This window comes from Sciurus vulgaris, assembly GCF_902686455.1.
Source record: "Sciurus vulgaris genome assembly, chromosome: 19".
In the NCBI taxonomy this organism is placed as follows: Eukaryota; Metazoa; Chordata; class Mammalia; order Rodentia; family Sciuridae; genus Sciurus; species Sciurus vulgaris.
The window spans coordinates 8,483,496-8,506,846 of record NC_136480.1 but is presented as its reverse complement, the minus strand read 5'-3'; the positions used below and the strand labels follow the sequence as shown (position 1 = coordinate 8,506,846).

The following is a 23,351-nucleotide window of genomic DNA, read 5'->3' as shown; positions in this document are numbered from 1 at the left end:
GAAAACTTAAAGGCAGCATTGATTCATTCTTTAGCATTAATTGAGTACCTACTACATGCCTAGCGTGGGGGACAGACTCAAGCTTGGCAGAAAGACATTCAGTTGCAAAGGACAAGAAGGAGAAGGGGTCTGGGGAGCCCTCTGGGGTGTTGAGTGGTGCATTTTCCCTGAGGAGAGGGGAAGGTTGCATTCCAAATTTGTTCCTTCTCTGCAAGGGTAGCTGTGACTCCCAGGACCTCCCCCAATGGTGGTCACCATCTTGCTGGGGCTTGGTGGAAACTCTTGGCTGCCAGCCCCACAGACGAGCCCCCCATTGGCCTCCACTTGAAAATCTAGCTCTGACTTGGAGCTCCCCTGGCTGGAGGCCAGGTGGGGGATGGCCAGGGGATGGTCACTGAACACACAGACCTGGGTTTCACCATCACTAGACTCTATGACCCTGGGCAAGTCACTTTACCTTTCTAAGCCTCATTTCTCTCAGTAACATGCCAGGCGTTTGTACCTCACAGTCTTGGCCTGGCAATGAACTGAGATGCTACCTGTAAAATATTTTCCCTGTCCTGTTATATGTACCACACATAGTCTTTTAAAAATTACCCACAAGTCCCTCTTCTGTCCCTGAAACTAAGAGGACACAAGTAACTCCATCTTGTGGCTTGGCTTCGAGTGCTCTGGAATTGCTTGCCCTGGATCACAGAGCCAGCGGTGAGCATCAGTGACCCCACACTGAGCTTACACTCTGCCTCCATGGGACTATTTACACCACAGAGACTGGCAAACACCATAAACCAGCATACCACCCCACAGAGAGCCTGCGTTAGACATGTTCCTACAGACCACAGGGCCCTGGGCGGGAACTCAACAGCTGCCTGGAGCCCATTACCTTTCAAGTCTCAGGGCCCTTTTCTACCTTGTTCCCTCCATCTGTCCCTCTAGCAGATGGCCGCCCTGGCCCTGGTCTGGTACTGGTTCCCATCTCAGTGATGCTGATTTCTCTTATCTCTCTCTCGCCACCAGGATTGCTGATGGTCACCACTTTTCCTAAAGGGATTTCAGTGTCAGATGAGGTGACCCTGGTAAGGCACTGTCCTAAAAATCGAATAGCCATGAGCTCTCTCCTTCTCTTCCTTTATCCTTTCTCGTTGCTGAACCCAAAGGCCCTTCCCCAGCCCTTATCCTCTCTACCTCGGGTATTCCAGATAGTACCTCATTTAAATACTCATCCTTAAATCTCCAGAACGTTCCACACCCACTCCTTGGACCTTCCCTTTTCAGTCCTGAAAGTCGTACCAGCCCTGGAGCTGGTGTGGTCCTGGTCCTTCTTTGTCCCTGTGTGGCACTGGACAAGTTACTGGACCTCCACAGCAACCATGGCAGTATTTATAAGGCTCTCACCTCCTGCCAGGCACCACACCCACAGCTTTCCAGGCTGATCTTCTGTTTCCTCATCTGCAAAATGGGGGCAACCCAGCCACTCAACCCATGGGATTGTGGGACAGTCTCCAGCAACAGATTTGTGAGCTCGGCGCACTGATGGGAAAGCGGCATGCTAACGCTGTTACTCTACTTTGAAGGGCAACGCTTGTTTAGATCTACAATTTTTAGATGTGTTTAAAAAAAAAAAAAAAAAGTGCCACAGGCATGTTATTTATAGTCAGCTCCCGTACAGGTTTTGATGGCTCCTAGCCTGCTCTGCTAAAAATAACCAGCGACAAAGGGCACCACCACTCTCCCTACCTGAGGAATCTGCAGAGCAAGGCTTTTGATTCTCTGCCTTAGCGATGTGAGTGCTCCTGCCGGCTGAGGGCCAGGCCACGGTCCCTCCAGGGCCTAACCGGAGGGCCTGGGCACACAGGAGGAGCTGAGGGAGGCTATGGGAGACTGTGGGTCTCTGGAAGCCTGCTAGTGACACTGGGCAGGCGCGTGCTGGCCTCGGTCACCTCTTTCCCTTGCCTAGCAAGAGGGAATGGTGGAACAACTATAGACTAAAGGGCAGGAGTACTGGGCCTGGTCCCTGGGGTACAGCGTGAGCCTCAGTTTCCCCATATTCAAAAGAGAGGGCTGGAGGTAAGAGCGGTGAGAAGGGTCTCTCGATCGTAAATGCACACGGTCGCTGTTCTTTCCCTCCCTCTGACCTGCAGACCTGGGGACTCATGTAATGCACATCTGCTGGTCCCTGATCATGGCAATGGAGATGACGGAGACACTCAGTCACTATCTGTGGAGTGCTGGTGACCAACCACACAGGCCAAGATGGACTGCAGTGGGGATTAACTCACTGCATCCTGGTAACCCTGCTGAGGAATCGTGTTGTCCCCTTCTGACAGATGAGGGAGGAGACTGAGCCCAGAGGTGATTTCACAGCAATCTCACACCGAACAGTGACGGCTCCATAACGTGGGCCAGGTGTCACCTCCTGGCCTGCTCTTGGCTCCAGGCACTGAGTTAGGCATAGTGGGCAGGAGGCCAGGAGGACCAAGATCTTGCTTTGTCCACAGCTGAGGGAGTGATGGTCACAGACAGGATGACTCTCCTGCAGGCAGGGCGTGGCAGTAGATGGACAAAGTCTGGGGCAGCCCTGGGGGGTCCAACAAGGAGCTGTTTCACATGGTCCTTGCCAGTTAGAAGATGGCAGGGAATGGCATTTCAGGGCTGGGGCATGGAGGTGGGGGGTTGGGGTGGGATTCACAGAAGATGACCTGGGGGGGGGGGGCGGCGCACACAACCCCACAGCAAGGAGGCTCACTTCCAGGGACCAGAACCCTTCCAACTTCAATAGTGATGTTTGCCAGACCACAAGTACTAGCATTGCTATAGTCTGAATCCTAACCCTACCCCAAAGGCCTGTGTGTTAAAGTCTTGGTCCCCAGCATGGTGTTCTTTGGAGGTGGTGGGCCCTTTAAGAGGTGGAGCCTAGTGGGAGGTGCTTAGGTCACTAGGGGGTGTGCCCCAGGGGGTTCCTGGAATTCTGCCCCTCCTCAATGAAGCCCAGGTGAGAAGTTTTGTTCTATTCCTGTTTCCCCACAGACCTGCAGCAAAGAGGGTCACTTAACCACAGGATGGAACCTCCCAAACTATGAGCCAACATAAACCTTTCTTCTTTATAAGTTGATTATCTCAGATATTGTGTGATAGGAACAGAAAGCTAGCACAAGCACATGCTCAACATTTGTCTTTAAATCGACTTCCTTAAAAAATACCAGACACCCATTGAGTGCAAATGGCCCTCTGTATCCATAGTTTTCCATATCTTGTATTCAACCAACCACAGATCAGACGTGTTTTACAAATTACCTCCGTACTGAATACGTACAGACTTTTTTGTCTTGTTATTATTCCCTGAACAATGCAGTCTAACAACTATTTGCACGGCATTTACACTGAATGTATTATAAGTTCTCTAAGGGTGATTGAAAGCATACAGGAGGATTGTGTAGGTTCTATGCAAAGAATACACCATTTTCTAAGGGACATGAGTATCCATGGGTGTGGGTTTTTGCAGGGATCCTGGAACCAACCCCTCTCAGATGCCTTGGGATGACTGCCTCATCTTAAACCTTCATAGTCGCAATATCATGGATTCACTTGGCCTCGTGTGTTTTCCTCCTAACACATTAAAATAAATATTATTAAATAGAAAGGGTGGGGCTGGGGATGGAGCTCAGTGGGGTGTGGGCTTGTCTAGAATGTGCAAGGCCCTGGGTTCCATTCCCAGCACCACAAAAAATAAAATAAAATGAAATAAAATAAATAAAAAAGTGAGAACTTATTCACCCACCAAAATGGTAGATCTACCCTTTGGAAATCGTGCCCATGACCTTGGCCCCAGATAGGTTTCAGGTGACTGAAAGGCCTCTTAGAGCTTCGGGGCAGGGGAAGCATGCCTGAGGGTCGCCCCGGCTCCCACAAGGGCTGGGTGTGCAAGCCCCGAGCTGAGGGCGTGCTCGCCCCTCGCCTAGCCACGCCTCCTGCTGGCCTCAGCTCTCCTGTTTCATTGGGCCCAGCCGGTCCCCAGCCAAGCGCCGCTGTGGCCTGTCGTCCTGACCTCAATGACTAACACACATTCCTGGCCTAGTTAGAAAGCCCCTCGCCTCTCATATTTATAGCCACCTCCCGACTCCACCTGCGCCTCTGAGGGAGGCTCAACCCTTCCTAGAACCTTCTTCCTCTACGTCCTCCCTTCCCTGAGCCCTGTATTCCCCACAGGACCCAGCACACCCTCCTCTTTGAGGACAGGAGTAGAGCAGGGATTTCAGTGCTGAGTGACCATGGACAAGTGGCTTCCCCTCCTTGAAAGGAATCTGTAAAATGGGAGCCAATGTGTGCTTGCCAGGCTGAACTAGGAGGAGGATTAAATGAGGTCCTCATTCTGGAATTGTAATACTTGTCAAGAGCCAACAGTGCACTAGACACCTAGAAACTCAGTTAATTCATACTATGAGCCCAGGAGGGGTGTACTATGGTTATCGTGTCCATGTTGCCAAGGAGGAAACTGAAGCACAGAAAAGTTAAGCAAGTCACCTAAGGTCACACAGCTAGCTGGGATTCAAAACAGACTCTAGAGTTTTGGCACAGAGGGGTTCCTCAGTCAATCAGTTTGTCACCATTTGCTTCCTGCCTTTGGGGGTCTCCTTAATGACTTAAGCACCTTGCTCATGGTCTGCAACAAAGTGCCTGGGGTAGGAGCAAATAAGGAAGGTCAAGTGCAGGTCACAGACACAGTTCCTTCGAGGCCTGGTCCTCTCAAGGAAGTGATGCAGAATGTGTCTAATGAGGGACAGAGCAGGCGGGGGATGGGAATCATAGCTGGGACAGGGTGCCCTTTTCCAGAGGGGGATGCTGAGGCCCAGAAAAGCACAAAGCAGCCTGGCGTCCGCAGGGAGTGAGGTGCTGGGGCTGCAGGAGTGGAGCCCTCCATCCTGGCCCTCACCCCACCCCACCTCCTTTCACCCCTGAATCCAAAAGGGGGAAACATCCAGCATATTTTTTCACATAAAGGTTTTGGGAACGTGTATACATTGTCCCATGAGTGGGCACAGCTCTGAAAGAGGATTTCAAGAGGGAGAAGGCATATTGATTGTCTGGACCTCGGGTGCTCGTGTGCAGCCCTGGGCCAGGCATGTTGGAATCACTTATTCACTCAACAAACACCTTCACACCAGCAGCCATGTGACTGCTTTATGGGGGGGACTCCTGTTCCAGGGCACAGGGCTGGGGCCAAACACATGGACTATCCACTTTTCCCTATCCCAGTGGATGCGGGGACAGCCCATTTTTCCCTAGCTGTGCAGATCTGGCTGCCCCCTAACCTGATCCCATATCATCACCCTGACAGGGTAAGAAGGGGCCGCTAGGAAGATGTCCCTAAATTCAGCCCTAAGATAGAACTGTTTTCACATTCAAACGAAGCTCCGAGCCTTGGTGGTTTGGGGATCATGGAATTGAGAGAGGTGTCGGGCTGCTTGCCCTTACCCAGAAAATTGATGGCCGACCCTGATTTAATTAGCTTTTTCTTACAGTGATTTAAGGAGGCCTGTAATTAGCCCAGGGCCCACAGGGAGAGGCCGGGGTGCTGGAGCCAGCGCTGGTACAGGCAGCAAGGGAGGGGCGGGGGCTGCTTGCAAGATGAGGCTCCTGGCCTTGCCAGGTAATGGAGGCTGGGGGAACCCCAGCTGCTAGAGGAAGTGAGTGGAGAGAAACCTTAACTAAATGCAGTGGAAGAGACGGGGGCTGGAGGGGAAAGGGGGGCGCTTAGAAACTGTGCCTTTACGTTTTGTTTTGTATTGGATCAGGTTATGCAGATAGTGTGACTTCAGCAGCCCACATCATGGCAGATTGAGGGGTGGTACTTAGACTACGTCACTGCAGATAAAGTCTATGAGGCCTTTACAATGGCTGAGGAGAGACACCTGCCCCCTCCCCCCATGTCAGAACTTTCCAGCTAGTAATGAGAAACTGTTCCCAGTTATGAGGAGAAGCTTCCAGAACAGGGTATACATTGCATGAAGGGTATGTGGCCATTAGCCAGGCACTGGACAAGGTCTTGCCTGAGACCCTTGGCATCTCTGGGCTTCAAGGGCACACAACTTCCAAATGGGTAGTGCCGTGATTTGAATGTGGTTTGTCTCCACCAAAAACTCACATTAAGGGTTGCTTCCTCAGTGTAGCTGCATGGGAGGTGACCTCAGGGGGATGCTTGGGTCATGGGGATAGGAAAAGTTGAATGGCTTTCTCCTGGGAGCAAGTTCTTGCTCCTGCTGGATCAGGTACCAAGGGAGCAGGTTGTTAAAAGCAAGCTACCCCTTGCCCTTCCACTTTCTGCCATGAGTTGACTCTGCACAAGGTCCTTGCCAGATGTGGCTGCCCAATCTTGGACTTCCCAGCCTCCAGAACCGTAAGCAGAAAGAAACCGCTTTCTTTATAAATTATCTAGCCACCACTGTTCCATGATAGCAATAAAAAGTGAACCAAGACAGGTTGATTGTCCCTCTGGGCCTGCAGGCCCTGCAGGAAACACACTCCGACCCCCCACCCCGTCCCCGCCTCCCCCAAATCCTCAAAGGAAAGCAGAGTCAATCCCACCTTCCAGGAAATTCACCTTGACCTTGGAGGCATGAGAACATCACCCATAATCAGTTGACCCAGGATCTAGGACCCGATAACTCTTTATCCATGAACTTTGAACTTGCAACCTTTCAGAGCCAGGAGTAATGAGGGTGGTGACATTATCAATGATGGACAGGTTGCTCTGGGCCCTTTGTTCCTTTAGCAGAGTGATTTGTCTATTGATGTTCATTTCTGAGCTGCTTTGTGGGTGCTGTTAATAACCCCACCCTGTCCAATCAAACAGCAGCAGTAAGGTTGTGGGCACCAGGGGAAGAGACTACCGGAGCCGGGTAAAACGCCACCTGTGGAGGTAGATACACCCTGGGTGCTTGTGTTGTGTTCTCTGAGATGCAAAAGCCATGACTGGGAACTGATTAGGAACTACTTGGGAAATTAATCTGAATGAAATTAGAGAAGTCAGAGGCCGGCCACAGGCCACACTTGAAAGGAACGGCATTTGCTGCTGCCACTTTCAGAATCCCTACTATGTGTCAGAGAATGTGACCAGGTACCTCCACATCCATTATCTCTAATTCCCACTGCAGCCCTGCTAGGGAGGCAAATGCTGGCCCACTTACAGAAGAGGAAACTGAGGGTCAGAGAGGGGAGGGAAACTGCCCAAGACTATTCAGTCAGAAAGAGCAGAGGTTGGATTTGAATCCATTGGCCGGGCACCAGAGCCAGTGTCCTCCCACAGCTCACCAAGGTGGGGTGGCGGGGCTGGGGATTAAAAGACAAGGAGGATGAAGTGGGCGGACCCAAGGCGGAGAGGAACGTGAACATGCGGTTCAGTTTGTTGAATGCGTGCTGCCTTCCTCCTGTGAGCCAGGCTACCAGATCAAAGAGCCCTCTAGCAGCTCCTGGTCCAGTGCACCTGCAGTGATGAGCACCCTTGACCTGTCTCCTCTCCAGTGTGTGTGTGCTGCTAAGTCACGCTCGTTAGCCTTTGCCTTCTGGGTTCAGCAGTGAACCCTTCTCCCCAGGGCCCCTTGCTGGGTTTCCACCCTGCCCCCTACTCCCTACAGGTTCTGCCCCCCCAGCCTTAGGCCTGGTACTATTGTCATGAGCGTTTTCAGACCCCTATCATCATGACAAACTTCTATATGAGGCTCAGAGAGGTAGGAAGACCTGGGATTAGATCCCACACCAGGCTGAGGCCTCCCCTGTGACCATCAAATCCATCTCCCTCCTTCTCTCACCATTCCACTGGAATTGACTGGCTTTAAGCTCAGCCCATGCTGAAGCCAGCACTGCGCTTGTTACCTGGAGGCAGGTGATGAATTTTGGGAAACCATCCAAGAAAAAGACACAAAATGACTTCTCTCTGTGGCTCTTGCTGCCAAAATGTACTGAACCCCGGACAGAAGCAGGCCTCCAAAGGACCCACAGTGACACTGTCCATTTGGCTGGGATTGGCAGCTGACAGGGTCCTTTCCAAGTCACTACCTCACAGAGCCCCACAGGCAGTACTGGGTGGGCATCCTGAGCCTTTTACAGAGGAGGAAGCTGGAGCCTCGGGAAGGTTCTGGGGCTTGCTCAAGGTCACAGTCACACCTGGAGTGACCTTGGATGTGCCATGGTTCTTCATCTGCAAGTACGATGATGATGTTGGCTTCCCAGGGCTGCTCTGGGGGACACGGGGGAGGGGGAGGGTCCGGGACAGGACCTGGCCTGTGAGAGGAGCCCCACAGCTGGTATGTTTGACTCTTCAGAGTGAAGGACACAAACGTGCGGAAAGAAGAAGAGCCAGAGCAAGAGATTCTCAGACAGTCGCTTGTGCAAACAGGGAGGCTGGCAGCTGCTGGCATTGGTCACAGTGGTTGATTTTTAACACTTTAATCCTCTACATGTGTTGTCCCATTTTATTCTTATTATAAACTGTAGGAGGCGGGTTTGATCTTGATTCCCATTTTACAGCTGGGAAAATGGAGGCAGAGACAGGGTTAATAAGTGGGACCCAGAGAGCGGTTTTTCCAGAGAAAAAGAAAAAGCAACTCCAGGGCAGAATATGATAAACCTAAAAACTAACCCTCTCCCCGGCAAAATACCCATCCCAAACTTCTGGACACGCCTCTTTTCTTTCCTCAACCTCTCAAGCCACTTCCTTTATGACAGAACTCAATACCAGCTGCTCCCCGGCAGGCCACCTTAGCACCTCTGCTCATGGCAAATGCTGAGGTCTGGGAATCCATTGGAATCCTGCCTTTAACCTGCCAAGCTAGGACTGGGGGTGGAGCTGGGGCTCTGGAATCTGTGCTTTGATTTTGGAAGTGGTTTATGCAGAGCAGTACCTCTGATGCGTGGTACAAATGGTGTCTGGTGACATCACATCACCCTTCAAGTATTGCTATTTGGAAGAACCTGGTCCAAGGTTTGCTTGATCAGGGGGGACCTCCTGAGAGGCTGGCAGCAGAGCAGAGGGGGTCTAGGAGACTTCTTCCTGGCTCCACTACAAGATCAAATACAATGGATCCATGCATTTCTCTCTGGGCCTCAGTTTCCTCTTCTCTAAAATGCAGGAAAAATGAATCAATAAAAAAAGAAGCAAAGTGGCAGGGCTAGACTGGAGTAGAAGCTGCAAACGAGCCACTTGTGAGCGGAGCCAGCTTAAAATAAATTTGTTTGTTTTGCTCAGAGCTTAAAATAAAATTGAATTAAATGCCAATGTTTAAAAATTGGAGGACTGTGCCGAAGAATCCAGATTTCTAGCTTCTCTTAAAATGTCATCAATGCTGCCCACCCTGGTGTTGGCCGGGCGGTGGGAGGTCACAGAGCTGGGCATCTGGTCACCAGGGTTACCTGCTTCCCAACCCACTTCATCAAGGGCGGCTTCTCACCTGGACTCAGGCTGGGCGAGTTCCTAGTGCCTGCGCCTCCACCTCTCCTGAACGTGAGCCCTTCCCGGGAGGGGCGCATTCTGGGATCAAACCTCCCCCTCTGCGCTTCCTGGGTGCGCGCTCTGCGCCGGTTGCTCTGAATGAGGGTACCACCCCGAGCACGCTCCACACACCAACTGACCATGTCCTCTCCCAGCCTCCCAGCAAGCACCCTCGTCATCACACCCCCTGCACAGATGAGGACACGGGGACACCAAGGGTCACATCGTCAGTAAGTTGTGGCACTGGGATTTGAACCCTGGCAGCCTGGTTCCCAAATCCATGCTGTTGCCCTCCCCCTTTCTGGGTGGGAGGCCATTCTTACGGCTTTTTCCAACCTCTGTCCCTCAATATGGAAACACAGTCCTCGGCCCCACCGTCCCTCCTTCCTTGCTCGCTGGTTATGACTTCCCTCCATCATACATCAGACCACTCCTTTAATCTTCTCCATGGGCACCAAAGGCCTCGGTACCACTGTCATCCATGTTTTAAAATGGGGACACTGAGGCACTTGTTCAAGGTCACGTGGCTAGAGGTGGCAGAGCCGGGACTGAGCCACCCTCAAGCTCCCCTGTGGGCCCCCAGCCGTCCACTTGCCATTCACGGCTTCCCTTCTCCATTTCTGTCTACCCGTCATCCAACCCTCAGCTGAGGCTCCGTGCTGGAGCCATCCTTGTGCTGGTTCAGGAGACCCACACACCTTCGGCTGCGTGGAGCAGGCTGGGGTGGAGGGTGGCAATCTGCTCCCAGTTCAGGAAGTGCCTGTGGACACTCCCTCTGGGGCCAAGGCCCACAGGAGAGCTGGTTTCCAGTCCACAGCTTGGCAGAGTCCAAGGGGCTGTGAAAGAAGGAAGCCAGGGAGGCCCTGGCAGCTTCCTGCAGGGCGAGACTCAGCCGACACCGTCAGACCCAGGGAGGCCCTGCCAGCCCCCCGACCACACCCTGCCCTTTACTGCTGGAGCCTGGACCAAACTTTTGATCCTAGATTTGCCACTGAATTACTGTGTAGCCCTGAGGAGGGGTTCCCGCTTTCTGAGCCTCAGTTTCCCCATCTGCAAAATGAGGGCATTAGTCACTGGAGGACTCAAACTGGCTGCTCAAGGCCAGATCCAGCCCTTGGATATACTCTGTGTGGGTATTGGCAGCCCTGTTTTTTTCTTTAAATAAATTTTGGGTTTTGGAATAGCTAAAGTACTGTGAAGATAGTACAAAAAGTTTCTATCTACCCCATATCCACTTTCCCGTATTATCACCCTCTCCCAGAAGTACGACCTTTCTCATGAATAATGAATCAATAGCAATACACTATTATTAATAAAAATCAACACTTCATTCAAATTTCCTTTGTTTTCACCTAGCGTCCTTTTACTGTCCCTGGTCCCCATGTTATATTTAGTCATCATGTCTTGGCTGTGACAGTTTTACAGAAGGTTTTATTTTTATTTTTTTCAATTAAATTTGATTTAACTCAGCACGAAAGTTTTGGGCAACAAGAAATTTCTGTCTGTGTGGCAGTTACACAGGTACAAATGCATGGATCATAATAAAGTGGTTAATGTGAGATGAGGCACTTTACCTACGTTAATCAATAAAAAATAATGATTGAACCAAGTGTGGGGGCGCATGCCTGCAATCCCAGCAATTCTGGAGGCTGAGGCAGGGGTATCACAAGTTCAAGGCCAACCTCAGCAATTTAGTGAGGCCCCTAAGCAACTTAGTGAGACCCTGTCTCAAACAACACAAAACAAAACCAAAAACCAAAACCAAACAACAAACAAACAAACAAAACCACTCCAAAAGAGCTGGGGATGTAGCTCAGTGGTAAAGTGCCCATGGGTTCAATCCCCAGTCCCCCGACCCCCTCAAAAGACCGACTCTCCAAATAACCACACTCTCCATTCCGTTCTGCTCAGAATCTATCATCGCTTTGTATCATCTGCTTGGTGCCTATAGTCACCACGTGGCATATGAATAAGCCTCTTCTAGTTTACTCACCTGTAAGATGGATATAGTAACATTTTCTACCTGATCAGCCTGAGGTGGAGATGAACCAAGGTAATGTGCAAAGTTCTTAGCTTAGTGCCTGGTAAACCCTAAGTGTCCATTAAATGGGGAAGATTTTGATTATTGCTTGTGTTGTGGTAGCATTATTAAAACAGGTGCTCTCCTGCTGGGCATGGTGGTGCAGGTCTGTAATCCCAGTGACTCAGGAGGTTGAGGCAGGAGGATAGGCAGTTTGAGGTCAACCTCAGCAATGCAGGGAAACCCTGTCTGGCCTGGTGTGAAGTGCTGTGCTTCAAGAAAGAGGCTGAAAGAATCCGGGCAAGGTGGCACACACCTGTAATCTCAGCGGCCAGGGAGGCTGAGACAGGAGGATGGCAAATTCAAGGCCAGCCTCAGCAACTTGGCAAGACCTTAGGCAATTTAGGGAGATGCTGTCTCAAAATAAAAAGGGCTGGGGATGTGGCTCAGTGGTTAAGCACCCCTGGGTTTAATTCCCGGTACAAAACAAACAAAATATATAATAAAATAAAAATAAATAAAACGGGTGCTCCCCTAGGGTCTCTCCCTGCTCTCCCCACCCTGCCTCCTCAAATGCCTCTGTGCCTCTCTGCCAGGGAATGTCAAAGGGTGGAAGGGACAGAAGCAAGTCTGACGAGATGGGTCCCACCTGTTAAAAGAACCAGAAGACCCTTGAGGATGAACCCCAAACTTGCCCCATGTGCACGGAAGCTGGGAAGTTGGGGTCCCATCTTTTCCCTTACAAGGAGCCCATTGGGGTGCAAAGAGCCATGCAATGCCCAGAAACCTGTCACCAAGAGCTGCATCCTGCCCCTTAGAGACACTCCCTGGAGCCAAGGACACAGCAGAGACCTAGAGGGCTTTTAGAGGGAACAAGATAACTCCCACCTGACTCTCTGCTGGCCCAGACTTTTGGGGGCTCGCTTTCTCTGTGTGGCACCCCCAGGACCCGAGCCTAGAACCAACGAGCTCAGAAAGTGATGAGTTTCCAGATGTTCAGGGTGACCTCTTACAAGGATAACACCAAGAAGGACAAACAGCTGCCTATAATAACAGCCATGTAGCAGGATGATGGAGGCCAGTGAGGGTCAAGGAGTGGGTAGGGCTGGACCCTGTCTTGCCCTCTGACTTGCTGTGTGACTGCTGGTAAGCCTCTGCCCTCTCTGAGTCTCCCTTTCCTAGTAACAATAAGAGCAAACAGTAACAATAAAAGTAAACAGTAACCAGAGTGATGGTCATGAGAATGGTGGTTGTTAGTGCAACAGTAACTCCAAATTTAAGAGCCAGCTATGGGATAAGGTCATGGTGCGTGCAATATTGTTTCTCCTTACAGCTACCCTGTGAGATTGGTCCTGTAATGATCTGCCTTTTGCTTGTGAAAAAAGTGAGGTCCGTGGGTGTGAACTTGTCTGTCTTCCCAGGTGACAAATTTGCAGACACAAGTTTCAGACTCTGGTCTGTCGGACTCAGAGTGTGAGACCTTAACCTCCAGTGGCCCCCACTGCTGGAGTTGCACCTGGGAACCTGGCAGGTCACCTGGTGGGTGGGGGGCTCCTCATCAGTATCCCCCTCCACCGCTCCTTCAGCACAGGACACAAAGCTTCACAGGTCCCTCCCCTCACGCCACGTTTGCAACTCAGCCATGCACCTTCACTGGGGACCCAGGCTCCTGAGGGGACCAGCCAGCCCATGAACTCGGCCTCTCATACCTGGGCCAGAGATAGATAGTGGCAGATCCAACGGTGTCCCCTCTAGGTTCCAGGTGACAGAAACACACCCACACTCCAACCTCTCCGCTTCAGCACCACTGGCCACTGTGGAAGTCTGCAGCCTATGGTGACACACTTGAAGTGGCCACTGGGTCTGGGTCCAGCTGCCAGCAGGGCTGCCTCCCTTTCTGGCCTGGAGACCAGCGAAGAGGGGAGAGGCCGGAAGGGGAGAGGCGGGGGAGCGTGGCTGGTCACCAGAGGCCGTGGGCTCGCCTCCACAGAGCCATGGACAAAAAGGCGTCTCTGCCAAAGTCAATGTGGATGGTGGACATGTCTCTGCGTCCTCAGCTTCCTCCTGGGCCACCGTGCACCTGCCCACGAGCTCTGATCCTATCAGTGACACTCTGGCCTCTGGCCTGCTTACCTGGAAATTCTTCTGTTCCAGGACTCCCTGTACTGATGGTTGGGGGAGAGTGGCCCTGTGAACACGAGGAAAGGCTGGCCACTAGGCATGCATCTGGCCCAGCCCATGAAAAGGGTCACCTGGGAGTAAATGGCTGGCCAGAAGCCAGGCCAGGAGAGAGGAGCACCCGGCCCAACAGCTGGGAAGGTGGCCTCCCCAGGAAGCCTCTCTGAACTACGGGGAAAGTGACAGTTTCCGCCCACCCCATCTCTGGCCCCAAGACACTTCTGACTTCTTCCCTTATAACAGGCCCTGACGCTTCCTGTGTATTGAGAACAGGAGGAAAACATCCTTCCCGTGGAGTGACAGGCCCCCGCTCCACCATCGCTGGTGAAAGGGCACTTTCCACGTGAGCTGGTTCAGCGTCCGTGACCATCTCCCCCTCCAGTCCTCTGTATGGATTTTATTTCAAAAATTTCAGGCATAAAGAACTTGCCCCTGAGTATTTTCTTGCTCTTTTGTGAATTGATGTTTGGCTAATCACAGCTCCTGTTTGACAGTGGGTACCTAAGCGGCAGACCTGGGATGGAGTCGACCCAGGGTCCTCCTCCACTTCCCAGCCCTGGGCTTTTAAAACTGTGGCTGAAGCCAGAGACGGTGGTGAACGACTCCTCCTCCTTAGACACAGCCCGTCCAGGAGCACAAGTGAGGGAGATCGCTCAGGGGTGATCCCTGGGTGGCCGCACAAGGTCTCAGTCACGTGACCTAGTCTGACCGTTTTCATGTTCGCACTGGATTTTTAACACTGTCTTGACTTTAACTCTGCAGTCCCTCCAAGAATGCACCATGTAGCTGCTTCTGGTGGCAAACCGTCTGCCCTGTGAGCTCATGATTTAATCCACCTCGAGACCTCCATGTACTTTCTCTGCAAGTAGTAAGCACCTGCTGGATGTGTGTCAGGGGGTAGGGTTACAGAGATAAGCAGGACCTACATTCTGTGCTCAGGGAGGGACAAAAGCTCATAAAGACACTGACGTTCACCCGTGTGCTCAGAGAGGTAAGGTCCGTTCCTCTGGGTCACACAGCTAAGGAGGAAGTGGGGTACTGATTTAAAGTCAGGCATCTGTGAGGATAAAGTGGGGTACTGATTTAAAGTCATCCTGGAAGATAAAGTTCAAGGCTTTTTCCCGGACTGCACCCCTCCTGGGGAGTTTATGGTCTAGTAGAAGACAATGTGATTCTCCAAAATTAAACTAAAACACAATCTGAAATATTCTACAATGGAGGCCTCTCTGACAAGCTATAGGGACAAAGAAGACAGAATGATACATTTTTAATGAGGTGCAAATGACGTGAGAGATGTCCAGCATTCCATTTGGAAGCCTAAGAAACCAGAGCGCTCTCACAGGTAGAATCCTGCTGGGTGGGAGTCGGTACATCCCGAGGGAGGCGGGTCCGTGCACAGACTGCACCAGCTTCGCTCCTTGCCACACCCTCCCAGGCCACCCCTCAGGGAAGGAGGTCCCTGCTCCTGGAATTAGCCAGGGCACAGAGAGGGCCCCACAGTGAGTGGCTGACACCCCTGGTCTCCCCACGTCAAGCACAGGCAGCTCCCACAGCAGTACTAGCATCCCACAGAAGACAGAAGAAGTGGAGGGAAAGACCCAGAGGTCAGGGAAGCCTCCCCCACCTCCAGGGCTCTAGAGTGAACAGGGTTAGGCCCAGAGGATTCTGCTCTTGGTATTTGAGTTTGGATAGCTGCCCCAGCCTGCCCATATGATGCCAGGGGCCCAGCAAAGAGGCTAAACCTGATGCTCCATCAGTTGGTAGGACTGGGGTGGGCACGTGGCCTCTGGGAGTACCTTTGGCTCTCATGACCACCTGTGATGCTGTCCATGGTCCTGTAGTCCAGGACCAGAGAGGGGAAGTAACTCACCCATGGATGCACAGCAGAGCCAGATTTGAACACAAAGTTCATGCTTTCTCTACTATACCACATTCCCACTTCATTTGCCATGTGTTTTCTTGTGTCAGCCTCACCTTGGTGTAGAATCCTTCAGAGCCAGCAAAAAGACACTGATAGCATCCCCCTAGGCTGGGGGTCAGACCTCACCCCACGGCCGGAACGACAGAGGAGGCAGATTTGAATGCGGCCCACCCTGACCTTCTTGGCCACAAGTGTCCACAAGGCTACCCTTAATATGCCAGTTGTTCCAGCATTTTCTCCTCCTGAAGCACTCTTTTGAAACTGTGAATGTCCCCGGGAACAGCTCCCTCCCACTCTTGCCTCCTGGTGAGACATTTTTGTCCCCTGGACCTCTGTCTGGGTGAGCTGATCCAGCAGTGAGTTCGGCTGGACAAACATGAATTGGGTCTGACTAGGAGACCCAGCCCATGCTAGTGGGGGTCCCTGTTAAGAGGCTCTTGCCTCCAACATGCAGGCGGGGCTTGGGGATCTGGAGCAGGGTGGGCAGCCTTGGATTTGGCAGCCTCAGCCCTGGCTCTGCAACTCAGTGTATCTCAGAACATGTGCGAGTGGCAGGATAAGGGACAAGACGTGAGGATTTGTGACACCTGGCAAGGCATCACACAGAATTCCGGATGGTTGGCTCTTAGTCAGAGGTCTGGCCACCTCACTGCAGCCACCCTGAGGCACAAGGGAGCCATAGAGGGGGGCAGGTGCCCTGTGTCACTCACAAGCCCGGAACAGTAGCCCTGCTGCCACATGGGGGTGGGGGGGCAGGCAGCATTGATTCCCTCAGCTCCAACTCCCTTGTTTGCAGGGGAGGAAAGTGAGGACCCAAGAGAGAAGGAGAGTGCCAAGCTGCACCCAAATCCCTTCACAGATGTCCCTCATTTGTGAGGTGGGAATCATCCCCTACTTCACCACACAGAAACTGGGGCTGGAAACATGGCGAGACTCAGCTAGGACGGCAGAGCACAGACCGAGACTGGGAACGCTGGGATTCGAACCCAGCACCTGAGTGTGCTGGTGCCTGGTCTGATGCACCCTGACCAGCTCATGGAGCTCCGTGACTCCTGGAGTTGGTGTCAGAGTGGGAATACAGGTTGTTGGTTCTCAGTTCAAGCAAAGTAGGAACCTCTAGTGTTTGGGATGAGGAAGCTTGTTTTACTTTCCTGGATCCCTGAGATGAATGGGAGGAGGGGGATGGGCAGCGGGCAAGACACGGAAGGTCTACCATGATGGCGGCCCAGCAGGGGTGATGGGCTTGGGTGTCTGTGTGCTTCTTACCCTCCTGTGCGGAGACTCAATGTACAAGGAGAACAGAAGTAGGTCTCATCCCAGAATGAGAGCAGAGTGACTGGCAAGAGGGAGCAGGGGCTCAGAGCACCTGGGAAGGGCATTTTCTCCTTCAGGGAAGCAAAGACAGGCCTAGTTTCCTCGCCCTTTGAAGACCAGTGCTGGGGAGAGCCTGGTGGTCCCAGCATGTCCAATGTCAGCCAGTTGCATGCCTACCTGTCCCACGGTCATCCAGCCTGTGACCACCATGAGCTCAGCCCTTGGCTTCCCATGTGTTCCCCAGAACCCAGCACACAGCTGTGTGAAGAAACCACTGGTCTTCATGTGAGAACAAGACTGGTCCAAGAGACCCAGCTGGGCTGGGGTTGTGGCTCAGTGGTACAGCACTTGTGTGAGGCACTGGGTTTGATCCTAAGCACCACAAGTAAATAAATTAAATAAAGGTATTGTGTCCATCTACAACTAAAAATATTTATGTGTTTTTTTGTTTGTTTGCTTTTTTGTGGTGCTGGGAATTGAACCCAGGGCCTTGTTCTTGCGAGGCAGGCACTCTACCAACTGAGCTACATCCCCAGCCCCTAAAAATATTTAAAACAAACAAACACAAGGCTGGAGCTGGTGAAGGCCAAGTGTTGATTGATGGACATCTCCTGGAAGCTGGGACCTCTGAGATTTTGAGAGGAATACTGCCCTTTTGGAAAATGATGTAAAATATCCTCTGAGTCTATTTGAGGATCTCAAGGTATTGAGTGAATGGGTGGCCCATCCTTGCAGCCTCAAACAATTACCATGGTGTCAGGGATTGAATTGTGATCCCCATGTTGGAGTCCTAACCTCTTGTACCTCAAAATGTGACCTTATTTGCAAATAGGGTCTTTACAGCATTAACCAAGTTAAAATGAGGCCATTCGGGTGGGCTCTAACCTGAAACGACTTGTCCCTCTTATAAGAAGAGGAAATGCAGACATGCAGAGGGAAAATGAAGATGGGGGACTGAAGAGAGGCATCTACAAGCTAAGGAATGCCAAAGATGGCCGGGAAACCACCAGCAGCTAGGAGAGAGGCCTGGAATAGATTCTGACACCCCACTGACACCTTGATCTCAGACTTCAAATCTCCCAAACCGCGAGACAAAACATTCCAGTTACGTCAAACCCCTGGGTTCATGATCCTGCATTACAGCAGCCCTAGTAAACTAATCCGGACATCAAAATCTTTTCCCTGTGCTGTGTGGCTGAGAGAGACCAACAGAGTTCCAGAAGAAAGGGGCCTGGGGTCCTCACAATTCAAGGCAATTGTGTCCATGGCAGACCACCAGGAGAACAAGAGCCAGTGAGCCACCGGTAGTCTAAAGTCCGTTCTGGGCACATCATATTTTCTCTTCCCACTTAATCCTTCTAATGCCCTCAAATGAGAGGGCTTATCCCTTCCATTTTAAAGAAAATACAGCTGAGGCAGAGGAGCATTTCAATGACGTGGCTAGGACTATGCAGGTAGGACCTGCACCTGGCCAGGTAAGAGGTGCATCGTGCCATGCCACCTCCCCAGGTCGAAGCCATGCAAGACAGCTACTGGCATGCAGGTCCTTCCCAGAGGCTCGGGGTGTTGAGCCCATATCTTTGCTCCTGTCCTCGCTGTATTTTATACTAGGGGGCAGTCTGGTCAGGGAGAGCATGTGTTTTCTGGATTTCTCTCACTGAGAGGCAACATTGCAGGAAAATATCCAAACTCCCTGGGAGGACAAGCTGTTGAAGACTCGTCAAGTGCTTTTAAAGCCCTGATTCGTGCCGATTTTCATCTTGTACAAAGCACTTTTGTGCATCTGACCTCCAGTGCCACCACTCAGGTGGAAATTCCAGTCAGCCCTCTGGACCCATGGGCTCCACATCCACAGATTCAACCAACAGGAATCAAAAATACACTCAAAATGTTGCATCCGAATTGAATGCACACAGATTTCTTTTCTTGTCATTATTCCCTAAACAATAGAGTATAGCAACTATTCACAGAGCATCTGCATTGTTTTGGGTATTATAGGTCATCTAGAGATGATTTAAAGTACAAAGGAGGGTGGGTGTAGGTTTCATGTAAATACTAGGACATTTTACATAAGATAATTGAGCATCCACAGATTTTGATAATGTGGGTGGGGGGCGTTGGGAGGAGTCCAGGAACTAATTCCCTTGTCTATATTTTAAGGAGTGATGTGTTGCTTTCTGAACTATCCTTAGTTGTGATTGCCTGATACATAGCTCTGACGTGGAGATTCTGCCAATCAAACTCATTTACGAGAACAGATGCCTGTAATTTTTACCTAAAAGGAGTTTCCACTGTAGGTATTTTAGGTGATGTTCCGGCACAGAGTTGGGAGTAAAATATTTTCCACAAATATTCATCTTGCAGTTCATTTTCTCTCTGGATACTCCTCTTGACAGGGGGTGGAATTTCTCAACTCCCTCGTACAAGAGATTATCTTTCCAATCAGATTGCATTGATGTTGGATAATCTGTAAAGACCCTACTTCCAAATAATGTCACTTGGTAAGGCTCCAGGGAGGACAGCTCAGCCATTCCTGGACTCTCTCATGGCTCTTGGGGGGTCTGCTCCCACCTCACATTCCAAATCCCCAGGGCCCAGTCCAGGGGGCTTGCTGCTGAATGCCTGCTAGATAGGCGAGTGGGCTTGACCCAGACTTGGACCTGCAGGCAGAGCTGAGTCAGATTGTTGGTTCCTGCACTTCGCTGAATTTTGCTAAAAGCCTAAACACTGGAGCCAGACCTCCTGGGTTGAAATCCCAATTAAGGGAGGTAATTTACCACTGTGCATCAGTTTCTCTTCTTGTAAAATAGGGATCATGGTCACGGGTTGTTGTGAGGATCAAATGATGAGTTTTTAAACAATCAGATCAGGGTCTGGCACATAGCAGGCACTGTATTAAGTGACTACCCCGGTTATTTGTGCTGCTGCTGCTGTTATTATGAATTCAATTAGCCAACATGGAATGAAGGCTGTATGTGTGGAGTCAGCCGGATAGGGTTCAAATCTCAGCTTTGCTACTTCCTTGATGGGTGACCCTGGGCATTTCACTTAACCATTTTGTGCCCTGGTTTCCTGTTCTGTGAAATGAAAATAATAAAACTACATATGTCATACATAGGCTGGGGGTGAGGATAAGGTTCTCATTGCAACATCCTGCTCACTGTGAGTGTTAGCATCTCTTAGAGGCTGTTTCTATTATTGATACTGGTGTGACGGTGAGGGATACTACAGCTGCCCTGGGAAAACTTAAGTCTACCTTGGGGCCAGAGATGGGTTCACCTTGGATGGGTCTACATTTGAGGCCGGAAGGTCATCCACAGGGTCAGGTGGCCCCTCTTGTGTGCTCCTACACTCTCCCTGCCCACCACCAGAAACTCAGACCTAGAGCTGGGACCCGGCCCTTCCTGGTGACCACATGGCCTGTGTCCTCTCCCAATTGCAGAGGGATGTTCCTCACACCTTCATCAGATTTCTGGAACCTTCTAGTAGCTTTGCCGCTGCATGTCAGTTACAATCCAGCTCTTCACAGGAGCCCTGTGTGCTCTGCCCGTGGCCCCCATGTCCCTCCTCGGCCCACGTGGCCTGTCAGTCCTGAACACCCCTCTGCTGCCCCACTGCCCTCCTCACTGTCCGTCGCCCCTCCCCAACCCCCAGGACCACTTGCTCCTCAGGGCCTTGACATCCACAGCAATGCTCTCCCCAGACCCAAGACCCCTGCATGCTGGCTGTTCTACCATTGAGACCTCTGGTCAAATGTACCCTCTTCTGACCACCTGTCACCCATCCTGCTTGCTTTCCTCGAAGAGCTTATCACACTCTGAAGCTGCCTTCTGTATTTATCCCCTCACTGTTTGCAGAAGTGTCACTGCCATGAGGACAGGGGTCCCATTTGCTCTTTTTAATACAAGGGCGCCCCCGAGGGCGGGATGAAAAGGCAGACAACAACTGCACAGAGAGGGTGCTCGATAACACTCGTAAACAAGTGAGCAGGTAGCCCCCGCTTTCAAGCATCCTTTAGAGAGAAGATAACACATCTTCATTGCATAATAAAACAGGTTGCACGCAATGGTGAAATTCCACCATGTGGTTGCCACCAACCCTGGGCAAACCCAGGAGAAGCCTTTCAATTCATCTCAGGAAGAGGAGAAAGGACATGCCACCTCCTGCCTCTGTAGGTGGGCTCGTAGGTAGCTCTCCTCGACCTCCTTCCTCACCCACGCCTGCCAAAAATTGTTGGGTTTAGATGCCCATCTTTCTGTTCTGCATTATCAATTGTTTAATATTCGAGAGATGGCATTAAATAAATATGTGAGCAATTATGTCATGTGTTTGAAAACAATCTGGCTAGTCCCAAAGTGCTTGGGCAAGAAATCAAACTTCATGAAGGCGAAAGGTCTGGGTGATCTCCGAGGGAGGAGGAGAGGCACGCAGCAGCCTGCAGGCCTGCTCCTTTCCTGGATCTGCTCTGGGGTTACTCATCTTTCTCTGTGCAGGCGGGAGCAGGGGCAGGTGGAAGCCTGCTGTATTTTCACAGTCAGAATTTCAACATCAGAATCTCACAGTTGCATCCCAGCTGCAAAGTTACTACTCTGGGTCTCAGTTTACTCATCTGTGTAAAGGGTCAACTATGTCTACCAGGGGAAGAGCAGGTGAGATGCCTTTGAGCTCTAGCTGGGGGGATGTTCTTATGGAAGACAAGTTGGGTCTGATGATGAAAGATGAGCAGTACAAGCTCTGGGTTCCTGATACAGCGGGATTGGGGGTGCATGGGGCGTGGACCCCAAGGTTCGTATATTATCATACAGCAAGGTGAGTGGAGCAAGGTAAAAACAGGTCCAAGGAAGGGCTTCAGGAGTCCATAAGAAGACACAGTTGGTCCCAGAGAAGGGCCCGGGAAATCTCATGGAGGTGCCATATTGCTGGCTCTGCAAGGCAAATGGCATTTTGACCCCAGGGAGAGGACTGTCCCATTTCAGTAGCATAGATTAGATACCTACCATGTAATAAGTATTTATTGAGTATCTACTATGTTCTAGCTACTCTGGATTATCTTTGTGTAGCTTTTGTAAGATGCCATTCTGGTCTCCATTTTATGGATGAGGGTGCACAGGCTTAGAGAATCCTCCCCAGTTGCAAAACTGGTATTTTGTACCCATACCTGAATCCATCCCCCAAGCTCTTGATAACACAAGACATACCAAGGCCACCCAGCTGATTGGCACTGCCGACTCTCTTATCTCAAGCACGGGTCACAGCAAGCCCACCTCTGAGGCTTCCTGTGTAGCCCAGAAGGTAGAAGAAGAAACCAGGGCCAGGTGATGTTACCGGCCTTCACAAAAGCACCAGTCTGTCCTCCTAGGATAGAGGCAATGTCAGAGCTGCCTGGCCCCCCAGCACCAGTCAGGTCTGGGACAGACCCAGGGAATAGGAAGACCACCTATTAGGTGATATCCTGCTGCTTTCCACCTCCAAGTTTGATGCCCTACTCCTGATTCAAGTTCAAAAGGGATTCCAGGGGGTTTCCCTAAACAGGACAAATGTTGCACAAATGATACGTGTCCCCAACAGGATGGCAGATGGAAGATAGCTGCTTTCTAAACACTCTGTGCTCCTGCTCAGTTGACCCTCCATTAGCAACAGCCCCTCCCCCCCCCTCATGCCGCACCTGCTCTCTCCTCAGTCTGCCCTCCTCCCGCAACAAAACCCCAGTCTCAACTCACCCCTCCGCGTCTTCGGGTTAAATGAGAGGCGTCAGGGTTTGGAAAATAGGGCCCATGTCTTGCTGGCTCTGGGGACTGGGTGATGAAGTTCAGCTCTGGAAAAGGGGAGAGATGGAATTGATTAGGGGCCACATGGCCTGACTCAGGTCAGGAAGTAGGGAAGGGAACAATGGTGTGAGTGTCCCCTGAGTACTGGCTGTGGGCTAGGGCCAGCACTGGGAGTGTAGATGTAGGAGAAACAGGGGTGCCTCCCCACAACCTCGTCTCAGGGCTGACATGGCCACACACAACCCCACTGCTGTCTTCTGCATTGAGACCTGCCCGGGGGGGTTTCACCACTCCTAGACCCCACGCTCATCTCAGGGGAGCAGGTCCACCTGCTGGCAGGCGTTAAAATGGGATCTCCCAGTTGGTGGCTGTTGTGACCTGTGAGGGCAGAGGTATGGTACAGTGGTCACAGGTGTGTGCTCTGGAGAGACAGAAGCCTTCCCTGGCTAGTGACTTAACCTTTAAATCCACTGTTTCCCCACATGGAGAACAGAAAGAATACCCATTTCTCAAGGTTTTTCTGAGAGGTAACTACAATGCAATATGCATGAATACCTCAGCCTTAGGGGGGTTCAATAAACAGCAGGAGGAACCAAATGGATGCTGCATGTGTCTGTTAGCCTCCCTTTATTGGCTTATCTATTACCCCATCCACCCATCTATTCA

The 23,351-nt window shown here is 51.3% G+C and overlaps 1 protein-coding gene across 1 annotated transcript in view; it reads right to left on the bottom strand.

Moving 5' to 3' along the window:
* Window positions 1-23,351, bottom strand: part of ATP2B2 (ATPase plasma membrane Ca2+ transporting 2) — a 406,022-nt gene that overhangs the window by 207,139 nt on the left and 175,532 nt on the right. Inside the window, 1 exon segment of the mRNA XM_079122219.1 lies at window positions 22,638-22,732. The gene's annotated coding sequence lies outside the window, so the exon portion shown is untranslated.